The following is a 15,505-nucleotide window of genomic DNA, read 5'->3' on the forward strand; positions in this document are numbered from 1 at the left end:
TTAAATTTATATTTCAAAATCATACATTTCAATGGTCTCCTCATGCTTCTGCCAACTCCAGGCTGTGTCATCCAGCCAATATATGGTTTACTGATGCTGCTGGGCCTGGGTCTGGGCCTAAAAACTTTTTATGGTAGCACTAATTACTCTAAATCTTCAGTTTAAATTTCAAACTTCGTCTGTTTTTCCTTTGGGATTGTGAAGCACTGGTGTCTACTCATGCTTCAGCCAACTCAAGGCTGTGTCATTCTGCCAATATATGGCTTACTGATGTTGCTGTATCTGGGCCTAAAAACTTTTTATGGTAGCACTAGTTACTCTAAATCTTCAGTTTAAATTTCAAACTTCGTTTGTTTTTTCTTTGGGATTGTGAAGCACTGGTGTCTCCTCATGCTTCTGCCAACTCCAGGCTGTGTCATTCAGCCAATATATGGATTACTGATGCTGCTGGGCCTGGGTCTGGGCCAAAAAACTTTTTATGGTAGCACTAATTACTCTAAATCTTCAGTTTAAACTTCAAACTTCTTCTGTTTTTCCTTTGGGATTGTGAAGCACTGGTGTCTACTCATGCTTCAGCCAACTCCAGGCTGTGCCATTCAGGCAATATATGGTTTACTGATGCTGCTAGGCCTGGATCTGGGAATAAAATTTTGTTATGGTAGCACAAGCTACCCAAAATCTTCCGTTAAAATTTCAGAATTCGTTTTATAATCTTAGGGATTGTGAAGGCCTAGTGTCTACTCATGCTGCTACAAACTCCTGGTTGTGCCATTCTGCCACTATATGGTCTCCTCATGCTGCCAACACCTCCACGCTGTGTCATTCAGCCACTATATGGTTTCCTCAGGCTGCCAACACCTCCACGCTGTGTCATTCAGCCACTATATGGTCTCTTCATGCTAACAACACCTCTACGATGTGTCATTCAGCCACTATATGGTCTCCTCATGCTTCAGCCTCATCCAAGCGGTGTCATTCAGCCATTATATGGTCTCCTCATGCTGCCAATACCTCCACGCTGTGTCATTCAGCCACTATATGGTCTCCTCATGCTTCAGTCTCATCCAAGCTGTGTCATTCAGTCACTATATGGTCTCCCCATGCTGCAAACCACTCCACGCTGTGTCATTCAGCCACTATATGGTCTCCTCATGCTGCCAACACCTCCACGCTGTGTCATTCAGCCACTATATAGTCTCCTCATGCTGCCAACACGTCCACGCTGTGTCATTCAGCCACTATATGGTCTCCTCATGCTTCAGCCTCATCCAAGCTGTGTCATTCAGCCACTATATGGTCTCCTCATGCTGCCAACACCTCCACGCTATGTCATTCAGCCACTATATGGTCTCCTCATGCTTCAGCCTCATCCAAGCTGTGTCATTCAGCCACTATATGGTCTCCTCATGCTTCAGCCTCATCCAAACTGTGTCATTCAGCCACTATATGGTCTCCTCATGCAGCCAACACCTACGCGCTGTGTCATTCAGCCACTATATGGTCTCCTCATACTGATGCCACCTCAAGCCTCTGTCATTGTGCCGCTCAGCAGCAGTGATTCTAAAAGCGATGCCTGTAATCTGCATGTCATTCTGAATAACAGTATTATTTCACTACCCCAGCACACTCTACACCCCTATTGAGACTCCATGTAGATCAGAAATAGCCGTTGTTGTTGTTTTTTTTTTCAAATCTCATTTTTATTGAGTTTTTTCTTTTTTCCGTAAACGAGAACACAAAAACAATGTAACAAGACATATGAGCATACATCATAGCACAATAGTAATCGGACAATACCTGTAGGACTCAAGAGGCTCGCAGGCCAATTAGATATTACAAATTTAGAAGCACATAGAGTACTGTAAGCACTCAACCAAGCATGCAGAAATACTCCAAAAAAGATCAGTTTCAAATGGACAATGTGGGTATAGAAGAAGAGGGAGGAGGGCGGGGGGAAGGGAAAGAAAAAAGGAGTGAAGTAAGTGGGTAAACCTAAATATACAGTCCAGGCAGTATAGTAAAAGTTGACTATGTTTTAGTGATATGTAGAAAGATATATATGTAATGCAGCGCAACAGAAGGATTATGGTGTAAAATTCCTCACAGTTCAACACTCCATCAGTAAAGTATAATAGCAGAGAAATACAAGGCTATTGGAATATTTCCGCAAGAAGGGATTTAGTTAACAAAAAGATCAATTGTCTCCTGGCTTAGAGGAGGCAGGGTTCTGAAGCAAGGAGCGATATGAGCGCCAAGGGGACCAAGTTTTCAGGAAAAAAGCGTGTCTCCTCATCTCCCAACTCACCAATTCCTCCATCCTGCATATGTAATCAACTTTCACAAACCATGAATGTATTGAGGGAGGAGTCGTTTGATGCCAGTTTGAGGGTATTAGCAGTTTAGCGGCAGTCAAAAGCAGTGTGGGTAAATTCGATTTCTTTGGGGGTAAATACAGGATTAGGGGCCCAGAGTAGGAGAAGTGGAGCTGAGAATGGGATTTTCACTTTAGTAATCAGTGAAATAGTTCTTAAAACTTCCTCCCAAAAGGGTTTGATTTTAGGGCAAAACAGACAGATATGAGCCAACGAGCCCACCTCAGCACCACATCGCCAGCAAATGTTGTCACTCGTAAGTTGGAGACGGAAAAGCCATTCAGGGGTGCGGTACCACCTAGTTAGGAGCTTGAAGGAGTTTTCTTGGATTCTGACACGTCTAGGAAAACCATGAGAGACAGTATGTGCCCGATCTCTGCTTTCGAAAAATTAGTGTTCAGTTTTGTACTCCAAGCAAGCAAGTATCTAGGTGTCGCAGGCGAGGAGGCCGTGAGTAGCCCTCATACAAGCATGAGATAATACCCCTTGGTAGTTGTGGGAGTATATAATATTTATCGAGCCAAGAAAGAGGAGGTGGAGAGGGAAACAGCCGTTTGAGGTTTCTTACTGTTTGTCTTAGGTGTAAGTGGGACAAAAATTTTTGTTTGTCTCTCGAGGTTTTGGGAAGTAATGATGTTGGGTCCTCCGACCCACTAGTGTACAAATCTTTCAGAGCGAAAGTGTGGAAATGGTTCCAAATCTCATGCATCCTAGTAGATCCGATGTACATGGGGAGATCATCCAGTGGTGCAAGTGGGGATATCTGTGATGATCCGCTGATTGCACGTATAAATTTATGATATCCTCCAATGGTTCCACTTGTCAAGGAGTTAAGCAGTCTGGGTGTGCAGTACTTAGTGAGAGAGGACCAAAAGGCTCCCCGTGTGGATCTGGAACCTTTCCACTTCAGCACATAAGGGTCTGGGGGGAGGACGGGTTATTTGCAACCATCTCGCCAAGTGTACAGCTTGATAGTATTTGTAGAGGTCTGGGAGTCCCATTCCTCCATGCTTAGGTTTCAAAATAAGTAGCCTGTGAGGTAGACGGGGCGTTTTACCTGACCAAAGGAAGGCAGTGAATTCCTTGCGTATGGACAGAAAGAAAGTTGAATTTCTTCAATGTGGCTGACATAAATGACCAAGAAACATGGTAGAACACCTTTTCAGCATCAGTTCCCATCAGGATGAGATCTTTATGGGAATTTTGTTTATAGTGAATAAGGGAAATTAGACGTGTAGTATTATGTTTGCCCTCTCAAGATTTTACAAAGCCCAGCTGTTCGGGACCAACTAGTCGTGGAACAAGGTGCTTCATGCAATAAGCTAATAGTTTGACGAACCATTTAATATCAGAGTTCAGTAATGAAATGGGGTGATAGCTCCCACATTCCAGTTTGTTCTTCCCCTCCTTAGGAAGCAAAATGATATGGGCTTCCAACGCTTGAGGGGGGAGTGAGGCTCCTCACAGGAGGGCATTGCATAGAGAGGTATGGAGGCCAACACCTTTGAGACTTCAGTGTCAGTGAATGGAGCTGTCAAAGAATTTCTGTCTAGATCAGTAAGCGAAGGGAGGGAAATAGAATCTAGGAAGCGGGAAGTGAGAGACTCCGCCTCAGGATGGTCGGACAGGTTGTAGAAGGATTTATAAAATTGTAAGAAAGCCTCTGATATAGAGTCAGTGTTGTCCGCCACCAGGAGGGTGTATTAATGTGGGACACAAAAGCTTGCTCCGACTTATTTTTAAGTAAAGAGGTGGTCAATTTGGACCCTTTGCCCCCATGTGCATAAAACTTAAAAGAACTAATTTGGTAAGCCTTGGCTGACTTAATATTGAGAAAGTCTTTCAGTGAGTTACGCAGTTCAATTAAGTCAGCTTGTACAGTTAACATGTCAGTCATCTTCCCCAGCTTCTCTAGAGTAGCGATCTGAGCTAGAAGAGAGTTAAGTTGAGAGGAGTGTTGTCTTTTCAACCTGGATCCCAGGGCAATGAATTCACCTCTTATAAAGGCTTTATAAGCCTCCCAGACAATTGGGTAGGAGACTTCTGAAGACTCCTTGCGGGTGAAGTAATCACTCAGCAGTTGAGTAAAAATTCCTTATGGGCATCAGAGGCCAGTAAAGTTTCATTGATAGTCCATGACCACTGTCTGGGAGGTATGTTAGCGAAAGAGAAATTGACAAAGACAGGTGCGTGGTCTGAGAGTGTGGAAGAGCCTATAGAAGAAGAGACTGCCTGGGAGAGGTACCTGCTGGAGACAAGGATATAATCCAGTCTATGAAATGTGTTGTGAACTGAGGAGTAATAAGAGTAATGTCTTGTAGTAGGATTGAGAGTTCTCCACACATCTATCAAGTTCAGGGAGGACAGGGTTTTACGAATCGCTGCTAGCGCTTTACATGAAACAAAAGAGTGTTTTGAGGAGGTATCATGTATTGGATTTAGCGCTACATTAAGATCTCCCCCTAGTATAAGGATTCCCTTTGCAAATTGTTTCAATATTTCTAAAGTGGTGATGAACCAGTTAGTTTGGTTAGAATTAGGGGCATCCAGGTTGGCGATGGTGACCAGAGACCCCACTATGGATCCTTTAAGAAATAAATATCTCCCCTCAGGGTCAGGTAAGGAGGCGGTATGTACATATGGGGTGCGTTTGTGAATGGCAATACTCACACCCTTCGAAGCTGAGGTGGGATGTGTGCTGTGGAACCATTGGGAATAAAAATGTGTCTGTAAGCGGGGGATCCGGGGACCCTTAAAATGAGTTTCTTGAAGCAGGGCGATATCCACTCCATCCCTCTGCATGAGCGAGATTAGCTGTCCCCTCTTTCTTGGCTCGTTGAAACCCCTAACATAATAGGATGAATTGGTTACAACGTTAGCCATAATACGCCACACAATTTTGCGGAAAGGAACGCTATCTGCACAGCAAATTGTTACTTGGTAAGTAAAGGCCAATTAGTCAGTCAGAATCATTTGTGGAACCTATATAACCATAGTTAGTAATTCCAATGCAATGGGGGGGGGGAGGGGTCAAACTAGGCAAGGGGATTAGGGGGGGGGGTTGGGGGGATCCAGTAGGAGGAGCGGTTGGAAAGGTGTGTGACTGGCTGGTCAATAGTAACGAAGCAGTTGCGGAGTGAGGCGCGGGGGAGACGGGTGAAGAGATGAAGACCCGATGAGCGCGTCTTAGAGTATGGATCTCCTAAGGAATAGGGGTGTAGATAGAATGAAGCAATAGTTCCTCACACTGTGGAAGGACTATGGCGACTAAGGGGGATGTAAGGAGATTTTAGTGGGGGAGACCAACATGAGCAGTCAGTCTAGCAAGGTAAATATATGGGAAGGAGTATTCTAGTGGAACCCTGAAAAGGAGGAGAGATGTGTGGGGAGTTGGGAGAAAAAACATCTAAGCATATCAGAGATGTCAGTACGGAAACAGTGCTTTATACGTTCTTACTCAGATGGGCACTGTCCAGCAGGTCAAGTTAGTCAGCTGAGAGCCACAGCGGAGAAGATTTTGTAGACAGCAAAGAGGTCTTCGACTCTGCAGCGTAAGATGAAGCTCCCCGTACATTCAGACGTCGAGTCTGTACCAGTCAGTCCACCTAAGAGGAGGAATTGGAAAAACAGAAGAACAAACAACAACAGGTAGACGACACATGGTATTGAAGGAGTCTCATGGGGAGGAAGAATGAGGTGAGAACTCAGAGGGTAGGAGAGTCCTTAGTCAATCTTTGTGGTCATCAAATTTAAGCAGGTGTTCAAGAGTCCACCATATCAATTCGTCTAGGTGTCATCTTTCCTGAGTGTTTTTTTTTAGCTTTGTTCGATTTGGATGAGCCAGCAATTTCACAAGACATAGGTAATGGAATGGTAGGGAGCTCCGTCAGATCCATTACAACTGCCCAGTCTGGAACGTCCACTTCTCCCCACAACGAACTGGACAAGGCATCTGTGAGGTCCGTCCGTGTGCAAATGGTATACCTTTTGCCGCTCGCAGAGAAGGACAAACCAAACGGAAACAGACACTTGTAGGAAATAGATTTAGAGCGGAGTAGTGCTGTGAATGGTCTCAGAAGATTGCGTTTAGATGAAGTAATGCGGGCTTAGTCCTGATAAATTGAGAGCGGAGATTCCTAAAGGAAATTTCAAGAAGACTTCTTGACTTCCGAAGGATATCATCCCTCACAGTGGAGTTGAATAGACGGCATATGACGTCTCTAGGGGGTTCTTATGGTTTGGGTTTAGCTCTAAGTGCCCTGTGCGCCCTCTCAATCCCCATATCATGTTTGTAGGAGTCACCTAGTATTTGGATGAAAATCTGTTTAAGAGTAGACATTAACGATTCAGGTAATACAGATTCTGGAAGTCCCTTTATACGTAGGTTATTGCGTCTACCTCTGTTATCTTGATCTTCCATCCAATCAATTATTTTGCTGAGGTGTAATTGACATTTTGCAAATGAGGACGTGGAGGATTCAGTGTAGGAGATGAGGTGACTGTGTTGTCTCCAATTGTTCGACCCTGTGCCCAACCTGTTTCATGTCTTGTTTGAGTTCAGTTAGGTCTCTCCGGATAGGATCCAGGGCAGTGGAGATGAGGTCACTCATGAAAGATCGAGAGACAGTTAGTTCAGCAGTTTGGGACTGGTCCTTCATTTCACTATCTGATTCTCTGTCAGCGTGTTGCCTTGAGACAGGTGTAGAATGGTTAGAAGGTGGAGGGTTAGACAGTTGGGATTTACGTTTTTCCCCTTTCAAGTGCTTCTTTACAAAATCTTCTATGCTATTTTTTGGTTGGCGGGTATCAGATGAAACTCTTTGCATAGGTGGACCTATTTTGACCATCCACACCCCTCCAGCAGAAGGTAGGGATTAGCTTAAAATTGGGTAGGCATAGGGTCCTGGTTGCATGAAGTGGTGAACAATGGTTCTGACAAATAGACCAGGTGTTACTGTAGAATCTTCAATTGAACTAGGGTAGATCAGACAATTCGGCTAAGGTAGATTCACATAGTAGAGGCAGATGGGTGAATCTGGTGCTTAGTGAGTTATCGCAATACGTTTAATAATACTGACAGATTTGCCAGTTATCGGCTACTGGCACGCCAGGCGGAGGGAGTGCAGGTAAGGAGGAGTTAATGTACTATATGCTGTAACAGGTATTGTAGTAGGGAGCTTGGAGAAAACAATTTAGACAGAATGCAGTACTGGGAAATGACCACTGGGTGGCAGTAGGGAGCAAATTACAGTAAATGCTGAATTTCCAAGTCTGCTGGATGGTATGATGAATGGCAATGTGACAACCTCCGTGCAGTGCAATATGGCCGGCAGACAGCAGCACTAAGAAGCTGCTCCAAAAGTCATGTGTGACAGGCTGAGCAATCCCCCCCCGAGGGCTCTGAGCAGGTAAGGAAGAAGTTTACTTACTTTATTTACTTTCCCCGTGTCCACGGCTGTACAGCGACCCGGCGGCTCAGAAGGTTAGAGAGGGTCTCTAAATGTTCCCCGCGGCGTGCTAGTGCTGAATAACGTCTTTTCCGGGTAAAACAACCCACTTGCAGCTCCTTAAGTAGTGGTAGAAGTCGGCCCAGAAATAGCCGTTTTTATTATAGATTCGCTGCGAATAAATTTTAATGAAAACTAATTTTTTCCAACAATTGACGAATCGGCCAAATCAAATTTTTCAAAAGTTCACTCATCTCTATACAGGAGTGCAACTCCTGTACTGGGCCACCACAGATTTGTATCCTCAGACAGAGTGATGTGTATCCTCAGACAGAGTCATGTGTATCCTCAGACAGAGTGATGTGTATCCTCAGACAGAGTGATGTGTATCCTCAGACAGAGTGATGTGTATCCTCAGACAGAGTGATATGTATCCTCAGACAGAGTGATGTATATCCTCAGACAGAGTGATGTGTATCCTCAGACACAGTGATGTGTATCCTCAGACAGAGTGATGTGTATCCTCAGACAGAGTGATGTGTATCCTCAGACAGAGTGATATGTATCCTCAGAGTGATGTGTATCCTCAGACAGAGTGATATGTATCCTCAGAGTGATGTGTATCCTCAGACAGAGTGATATGTATCCTCAGAGTGATGTGTATCCTCAGACAGTGATATGTATCCTCAGAGTGATGTGTATCCTCAGACAGAGTGATGTGTATCCTCAGACAGAGTGATATGTATCCTCAGAGTGATGTGTATTCTCAGACAGAGTGATGTGTATCCTCAGACAGAGTGATGTGTATCCTCAGACAGAGTGATGTGTATCCTCAGACAGAGTGATGTGTATCCTCAGACAGAGTGATATGTTTCCTCAGAGTGATGTGTATCCTCAGACAGAGTGATATGTATCCTCAGACAGAGTCATATGTATCCTCAGACAGAGTGATGTGTATCCTCAGACAGAGTGATGTGTATCCTCAGACAGAGTGATGTGTATCCTCAGACAGAGTGATATGTATCCTCAGAGTGATGTGTATCCTCAGACAGAGTGATATGTATCCTCAGACAGAGTGATATGTATCCTCAGAGTGATGTGTATCCTCAGACAGAGTGATATGTATCCTCAGAGTGATGTGTATCCTCAGACAGAGTGAGTGATGTGTATCCTCAGACAGAGTGATATGTATCCTCAGAGTGATGTGTATCCTCAGACAGAGTGATGTGTATCCTCAGACAGAGTGATGTGTATCCTCAGACAGAGTGATGTGTTTCCTCAGAGTGATATGTTTCCTCAGAGTGATGTGTATCCTCAGACAGAGTGATGTGTATCCTCAGAGTGATGTGTATTCTCAGACAGAGTGATGTGTATCCTCAGACAGAGTGATGTGTATCCTCAGACAGAGTGATGTGTATCCTCAGACAGAGTGATGTGTATCCTCAGACAGAGTGATATGTATCCTCAGAGTGATGTGTATTCTCAGACAGAGTGATGTGTATCCTCAGACAGAGTGATGTGTATCCTCAGACAGAGTGATGTGTATCCTCAGACAGAGTGATGTGTATCCTCAGACAGAGTGATATGTTTCCTCAGAGTGATGTGTATCCTCAGACAGAGTGATATGTATCCTCAGACAGAGTCATATGTATCCTCAGACAGAGTGATGTGTATCCTCAGACAGAGTGATGTGTATCCTCAGACAGAGTGATGTGTATCCTCAGACAGAGTGATGTGTATCCTCAGACAGAGTGATATGTATCCTCAGAGTGATGTGTATCCTCAGACAGAGTGATATGTATCCTCAGACAGAGTGATATGTATCCTCAGAGTGATGTGTATCCTCAGACAGAGTGATATGTATCCTCAGAGTGATGTGTATCCTCAGACAGAGTGAGTGATGTGTATCCTCAGACAGAGTGATATGTATCCTCAGAGTGATGTGTATCCTCAGACAGAGTGATGTGTATCCTCAGACAGAGTGATGTGTATCCTCAGACAGAGTGATGTGTTTCCTCAGAGTGATATGTTTCCTCAGAGTGATGTGTATCCTCAGACAGAGTGATGTGTATCCTCAGAGTGATGTGTATTCTCAGACAGAGTGATGTGTATCCTCAGACAGAGTGATGTGTATCCTCAGACAGAGTGATGTGTATCCTCAGACAGAGTGATATGTATCCTCAGAGTGATGTGTATCCTCAGACAGAGTGATGTGTATCCTCAGACAGAGTGATGTGTATCATCACATGCTCCTCTTAGTTACAAATAGGGTCCCGTCCAGCAGGCACATGGCTGCAGGAAAATGGGGGAGCAGCGCTACATCTTTATAGAAAACAGGGCTTGCAGACAGGGTGCAGTATAAGTGCTGTCATGCAACTTTCTCATTTTTTTCAGGGACAGGGTCACAAATCGCAGGACTGTCAAGGCAAAAACAGGACATTTGTCAAAAGTACTTCTACATGGCTAAATGAAGGGGAGAGCATCCCAGGGCCTCCAGCAGAGCTATAGGTTTGGGGAGGCGGGGGTTGAGGGGGAGCATCAGACACCTGTAATAGTTACCTGTTTTAGAGAAGCACATATTAGCCACAACAAGGCCCAGATTGTAGAGAATCTGAGATCCTTTAGGTTCAATATGAATTTTCCAATTCCCGCAAATAAAGGGTATAATGCCAGCCACATATACTTTTTTTATGAATACATAAATCCAGTTTTAGAGGAGAAATCATTATTGTGTCCAGTAGGTGGCAGCATCTAATAGTCATGCTGCCTCCTGTTTCAATTTAAGCATCAAGGAAGGACTGTGAAACTGGGGCCCAGCAGTGTGGCTGGTCCAGGAAATCAAGGAGGATGGAGGAAGAGGGGAAGCTTTAGCATTCCTTTATCCCTCTCTTCAACCAGGAGAAGAGGCTGCTCTATGACAACTCATTAGAGATGCAGAGCAGACTCTAGGGGGGGGGGGGCAGTAAACAAATACTGAAGCTGATAGCTGTCTGTCCAGACTGCAGCTTCAGTACAATATTATTTATGTGCCCTTCCATTCCCCCACAGAGCACTTGTCACCTACTGCCAAGTAGGGTTGCCGCCATTCTTGCTAAAAAATACAGACCATGCTAATTTGCATAATTAATTATATATGCGTGACATTACAGAAAGTGACGTAAGAGATACAATACATATGTGGGGGAAATTTTTATTTTTTTCCTCTTTGCCTTTTAAAATCCATAACTATTTTAATTTCCCATCTACAGACCCATGTGAGGCTTGTTGTTTGTGGGACTAATTGTACTTTGTAATGACATCACTCATTTTATCACAAAATGTATGGCGAGACATCCCAAACATCCTTATCCCCCCAAATGCCACATTGCTATACCTCATAAAATCCCCCACAATACTGTGCCTCCTCAACATAATGGCACAGGGGGGATCAGAGGGGGGTTGGAGGGCGGTTTATGGGGCTTGCAACCAGAAAACCGGACATTAAAAAGAGGCTCGTACCATTCAGCTGCTGTTGGGCCCTCTGACATACCCTATACACACACATACAGTATATAAAAACAAACACAGTATATACACACATACAGGCAGTATACACCAAGGCTTGACAAATTTGTTAGGAGCTAGCAAAAAAAAAAAAAAGTTAGGAGCCAGGATGCCGCACGTCACATAACGTTACGTCACACAATGCGTGATGTCATATGATCAGTAATTACTGTACCCGTATCTCTCCCAGGATTTTTTAAAACCGCCAGCACGATTTGAATGAAAAACTCTCATTTACACACTAATATATGCAAAATTCTCAGGCAGGTATCTAGAAAAGTTGGGTGATAAACCATGTGGAGGATATGAACCAGTTGTCACCAAACTTTCCCAGACTTCTGACTGAAAAACTGTCTTTAGTTATGCAATATTATAGAGACAGGTGAGCTGTGACTCTGTGACTTTGATGAATTATCATGCAGAAGTCTAGGAAAGATGGCTGAAAATCTAGAAGGGAGTTATGAAAAAGTTGTCACCTAACTAATTTTTTCTTATTTACACACTAATATAGAGGCAGGTTAGCCATGGCTGTGTGCCTTGGCAGAATTCTCAAGCAGGAATCTGGAAAGTTTGGTGAAATAAGGAGGATATTAAGTTGAGTTGTCACTTAGCTTTCCCAGACTGCTGACTGGTGTATGTAATTAGTTATACAACATTAACACGTTAACGACCATGGACGTGTATACACGTCCAGGGTAGATGCACGTTCCCACACCTGGACGAGTATACACATCCATGGTTCTCGTGGGTACTGCTCATTGTACCCACAAGATCGCGGCAGGGACTCGGCTGAAGTAAACTTCAGTCCCGGCAGTTTAACCCTTACAGCCGTGGTCGGAAGTGACAGTGGGCTGTAAGTGTTCCCTCTGTCTTCCCTGCAGCACCCCGCAGTGGGATCGCGGGGTGCTGTGTGTGATCCCCAGCAGGCGGGGGCCTGCCGCACTGCCGGGACCGAAGTAAACTTCGGTCCTGCCAGTTTAACCCTTACAGCCCTGGTCGGAAGCGACCACGAGCTGTAAGGAGTTTGACAGAGGGTGGCAGCTCCCTCTGTCTCTCTCCTGTAGCACCCCACAATGATCAGGGGGCATCCGCGGTGTGAAATATGCTGCGGATGCGCTCTATGTGACCCTACACTGTGCCCCATTCATACTGCATTTCAGCAGTATGTTAGAGGTATCCATCAGCATCACATAAAAAAAGTGATGCTGACGTATACTGTAGCAGCTCCATTTATTTCTGAATGAGACTGCTACAGTATACATTGGCATCCCTTTTTTGACATGACAACGGACACCTATACTGCAGAAATGCAGTATGAATGGGGATTATCACCTGCCCCTCCCCCCTCCAACAAAATAAACCAGTTTTTTAAAGATTTTTTTTTAACACCCAGTAATGTGATATATTCGCCATGAGTGAGTGCTTATTCCCACAACATGACGGATATATCCATTAGGAACTTTAACTATAACAGACAGCCGCTAGAAGGACCGATCTTCGCATTTCAAAAGCGACTTACCAAAATGATGTCCCACAAATAAAGAATTCTAGCCACACAATATGGGCTCAACGTACTCACTTTTGCCCTAGGTGAATAGGGGGGGGGGTTGTTTCGAAAATGGGGTCACTTCTGGGGTTGCAGTATTGTGCTGACAGCTAGAATACTTTGTAAGATGAAGTGCGGCCTATAATTTGTATGATGATATCCTGAAAGCCAAATGGTGCTCCTCTCCTTTTGGGTCCCACCATGTGGCCATGCAACCAAATATGGCCTTCAGCGGGGGTATTAATGAACACAGGACAAACAGCGTAATAAAATATGTGGCACATTTCCTACTTTTCAGATGCAATATCCAAAAAATATGTCCCACCAAATGATGCATTTGTGGGGAAAAAAATCTAATAAAATGTTTTCCACTGATTTTGTAACCATTCCAGCCACACAAAAATGACTCAAAGTACTCACTTTAGGTCTAGGTGAATACTTTAGATGGTGTAGTTTCCAAAATGGGGTCACTTGTGGGGGTTCTGTATGGTTCTGGCAGCTAAAACCTTTTGTAGGCATGAAGTGCGGCCTATAATCCATGCCAAATGTTGCTCCTCTCCTACTGGGCCAAGGAACCAAATATGGCCTAAGTGGGAGTATTTCCAAACACGGGCCGAGCAGCTCAATAAAAACAGGGGGCATTTCTTTCAATATCAGAAGCAATGTAAAAAAAAATATGTCCCACAAATGATGCTTCTGTGAAAAAAAGCTTATATATCGCTTCTCGGCCTTTTGGCTAAGATCAAGTGTAGTATCTGTTCTTATCATTTTTCATGCTGGTGAGGATGGGTGCTGCATGGAGGATGCAGGTGTACCAGGGCTTTCCGGGGCTGGTTCTGAGGAATCAGCTCGACGGCTGCCCCGATGTGACCTGTTCCCTCCGGGTCTCGCCATGAGGCTTAGAGGGTCTAGAGCCGAGGTACTTTGTGCCTCGGGGAGTGGTGACTCCGAGGTGCCGAAACTCACTGGGAGGATGGGCTCACTGAGTTGAAGCACGGGCACCATAATCTCTTCACCTTGTGGCACTCACCTCTTGATTCCCGGCCTTCTGGCTAGGATCACAGAAATTTTTATAGATCCGGCCGGATGTCCGGGCAGTATATCTGCACACATTCACTTATTTATTTCTTTTTGTGTGTTCACAGGATTTGTCAGGATGCGGTAGCCCTTCTGGGTGTCCCTCCTGGCGGTCTAGGGGAGGTGTGTGTGGCCATTAGGTTCCGCACCTCCCTGCAAACACCCCGGGTACTCCTGCTTTGGCAGGGTACCTACCGTTATCGGCTCTGCGGGCAGATACCTTGGCTAACGCCAAGGGGGATGCCGGGAGCATTTGTGGTCCCCTAGTAGCTTCGGCGAAAAGGGACATCGAACCTGGAACCTCGCAGGTACCTTTTGGTCCGGAGGCGAAGGGTAAGGTTTGTTGCGGGGCCTCTTTCCTATCGGAGAAGGGCTTGCGATAGACCGCATCCTTTGTGCACGTTTTTTTAGTGTAACACGTTTGCACTTTTTCTTGCACTTTGGGTGAATCGAGAGCACGTTCCTCGGCTTTAGATAAAATAAAAAACTTCACAGATAGCACAGCGAGGGACATGGGGGACCAACACCCGTTTTAGGACTACTACTCCCATCATGGACAGACTCCGTCCATGATGGGAGTTATAGTCCATGGGCTTAGGTGCAGATTGCAGCAGGTCATTATCCAGAGACCCGCTGCGATCTGCATTTATTAACAGTAAAAGCCGGCGGTACATGCGGCTACTCTGCGCTGCCGCCGGCTCCTGTATACACTGTCATAATTCATAATCCCCGCCACCGGGAGAGGGGAGCTCTGATTGGTCAATAGCTATCCACCAATCAGAGCTCCTGTGTTCCGGCGAGGATTATGAATTATGACAGTGAATACAGTAGTCGGTGGCAGCGCAGTGTAGCCTCATGTACCGCCAGCTTGTTAACTTAATAAATGCAGATTGCAGCGGGTCTCTGCAGAATGACCTGCTGCGATCTGCATGTAAGCCCATGGACGATAACTCCCATCATGGGCAGAGTCTGTCCATGATGGGAGTAGTAGTCAGGGCTGGACTGGCCATAGGGCACACCGGGCCCATGGGTAGACTGACTGGTTGGCTGTCCTCACCTCGTTTTTATTTTAATCAGTTACTGGGGCCGGGCTTGCCTTAGCTGTGAGGGCACACTAAGAAGCGCCAACAGGGAGGCCTGTGATACAACCCTGGCTGCTGGCATGAAACGTGCCTGTGCGCAGCAGATCAATAACCAGCCATTGGGATAAGAGGCCGGCTAGTGATGTCGGTCGATGCGTCTCTCCCTCTCCTTGCCCGGCGCCTGCACTGGAGGAGCAGCAGCCGTCATCCCTAATTACTAATGCGGTAGTGGTACTTAATTCTATGGGGCAGAGTGTGTGTATGGGTGTTGTGTATGTGTATATGGGGGTGTGTATATAGGGCTGTGTATGTGTGTATATGGGGGTGTGTATATAAGGCTGTGTATGTGTGTATATGGAGGTGTGTATTTAGGGCTGTGTATGTGTGGGTATGGGGGTGTGTATATAGGGCAGTGTGTGTGTGTATGGGTGTATATAG

The 15,505-nt window shown here is 45.2% G+C and overlaps 1 protein-coding gene and 1 pseudogene across 1 annotated transcript in view; one reads left to right on the top strand and one right to left on the bottom strand.

Annotated features, from left to right (window-relative positions):
- The window catches only part of ONECUT3 (one cut homeobox 3), a 267,146-nt gene that overhangs the window by 70,338 nt on the left and 181,303 nt on the right, over positions 1-15,505 (bottom strand). The window lies entirely within an intron of this gene.
- On the top strand, positions 13,625-13,734 carry LOC130343541 (U2 spliceosomal RNA; annotated as a pseudogene).

Source organism: Hyla sarda, chromosome 1, assembly GCF_029499605.1.
Source record: "Hyla sarda isolate aHylSar1 chromosome 1, aHylSar1.hap1, whole genome shotgun sequence".
NCBI classification, from domain to species: Eukaryota; Metazoa; Chordata; class Amphibia; order Anura; family Hylidae; genus Hyla; species Hyla sarda.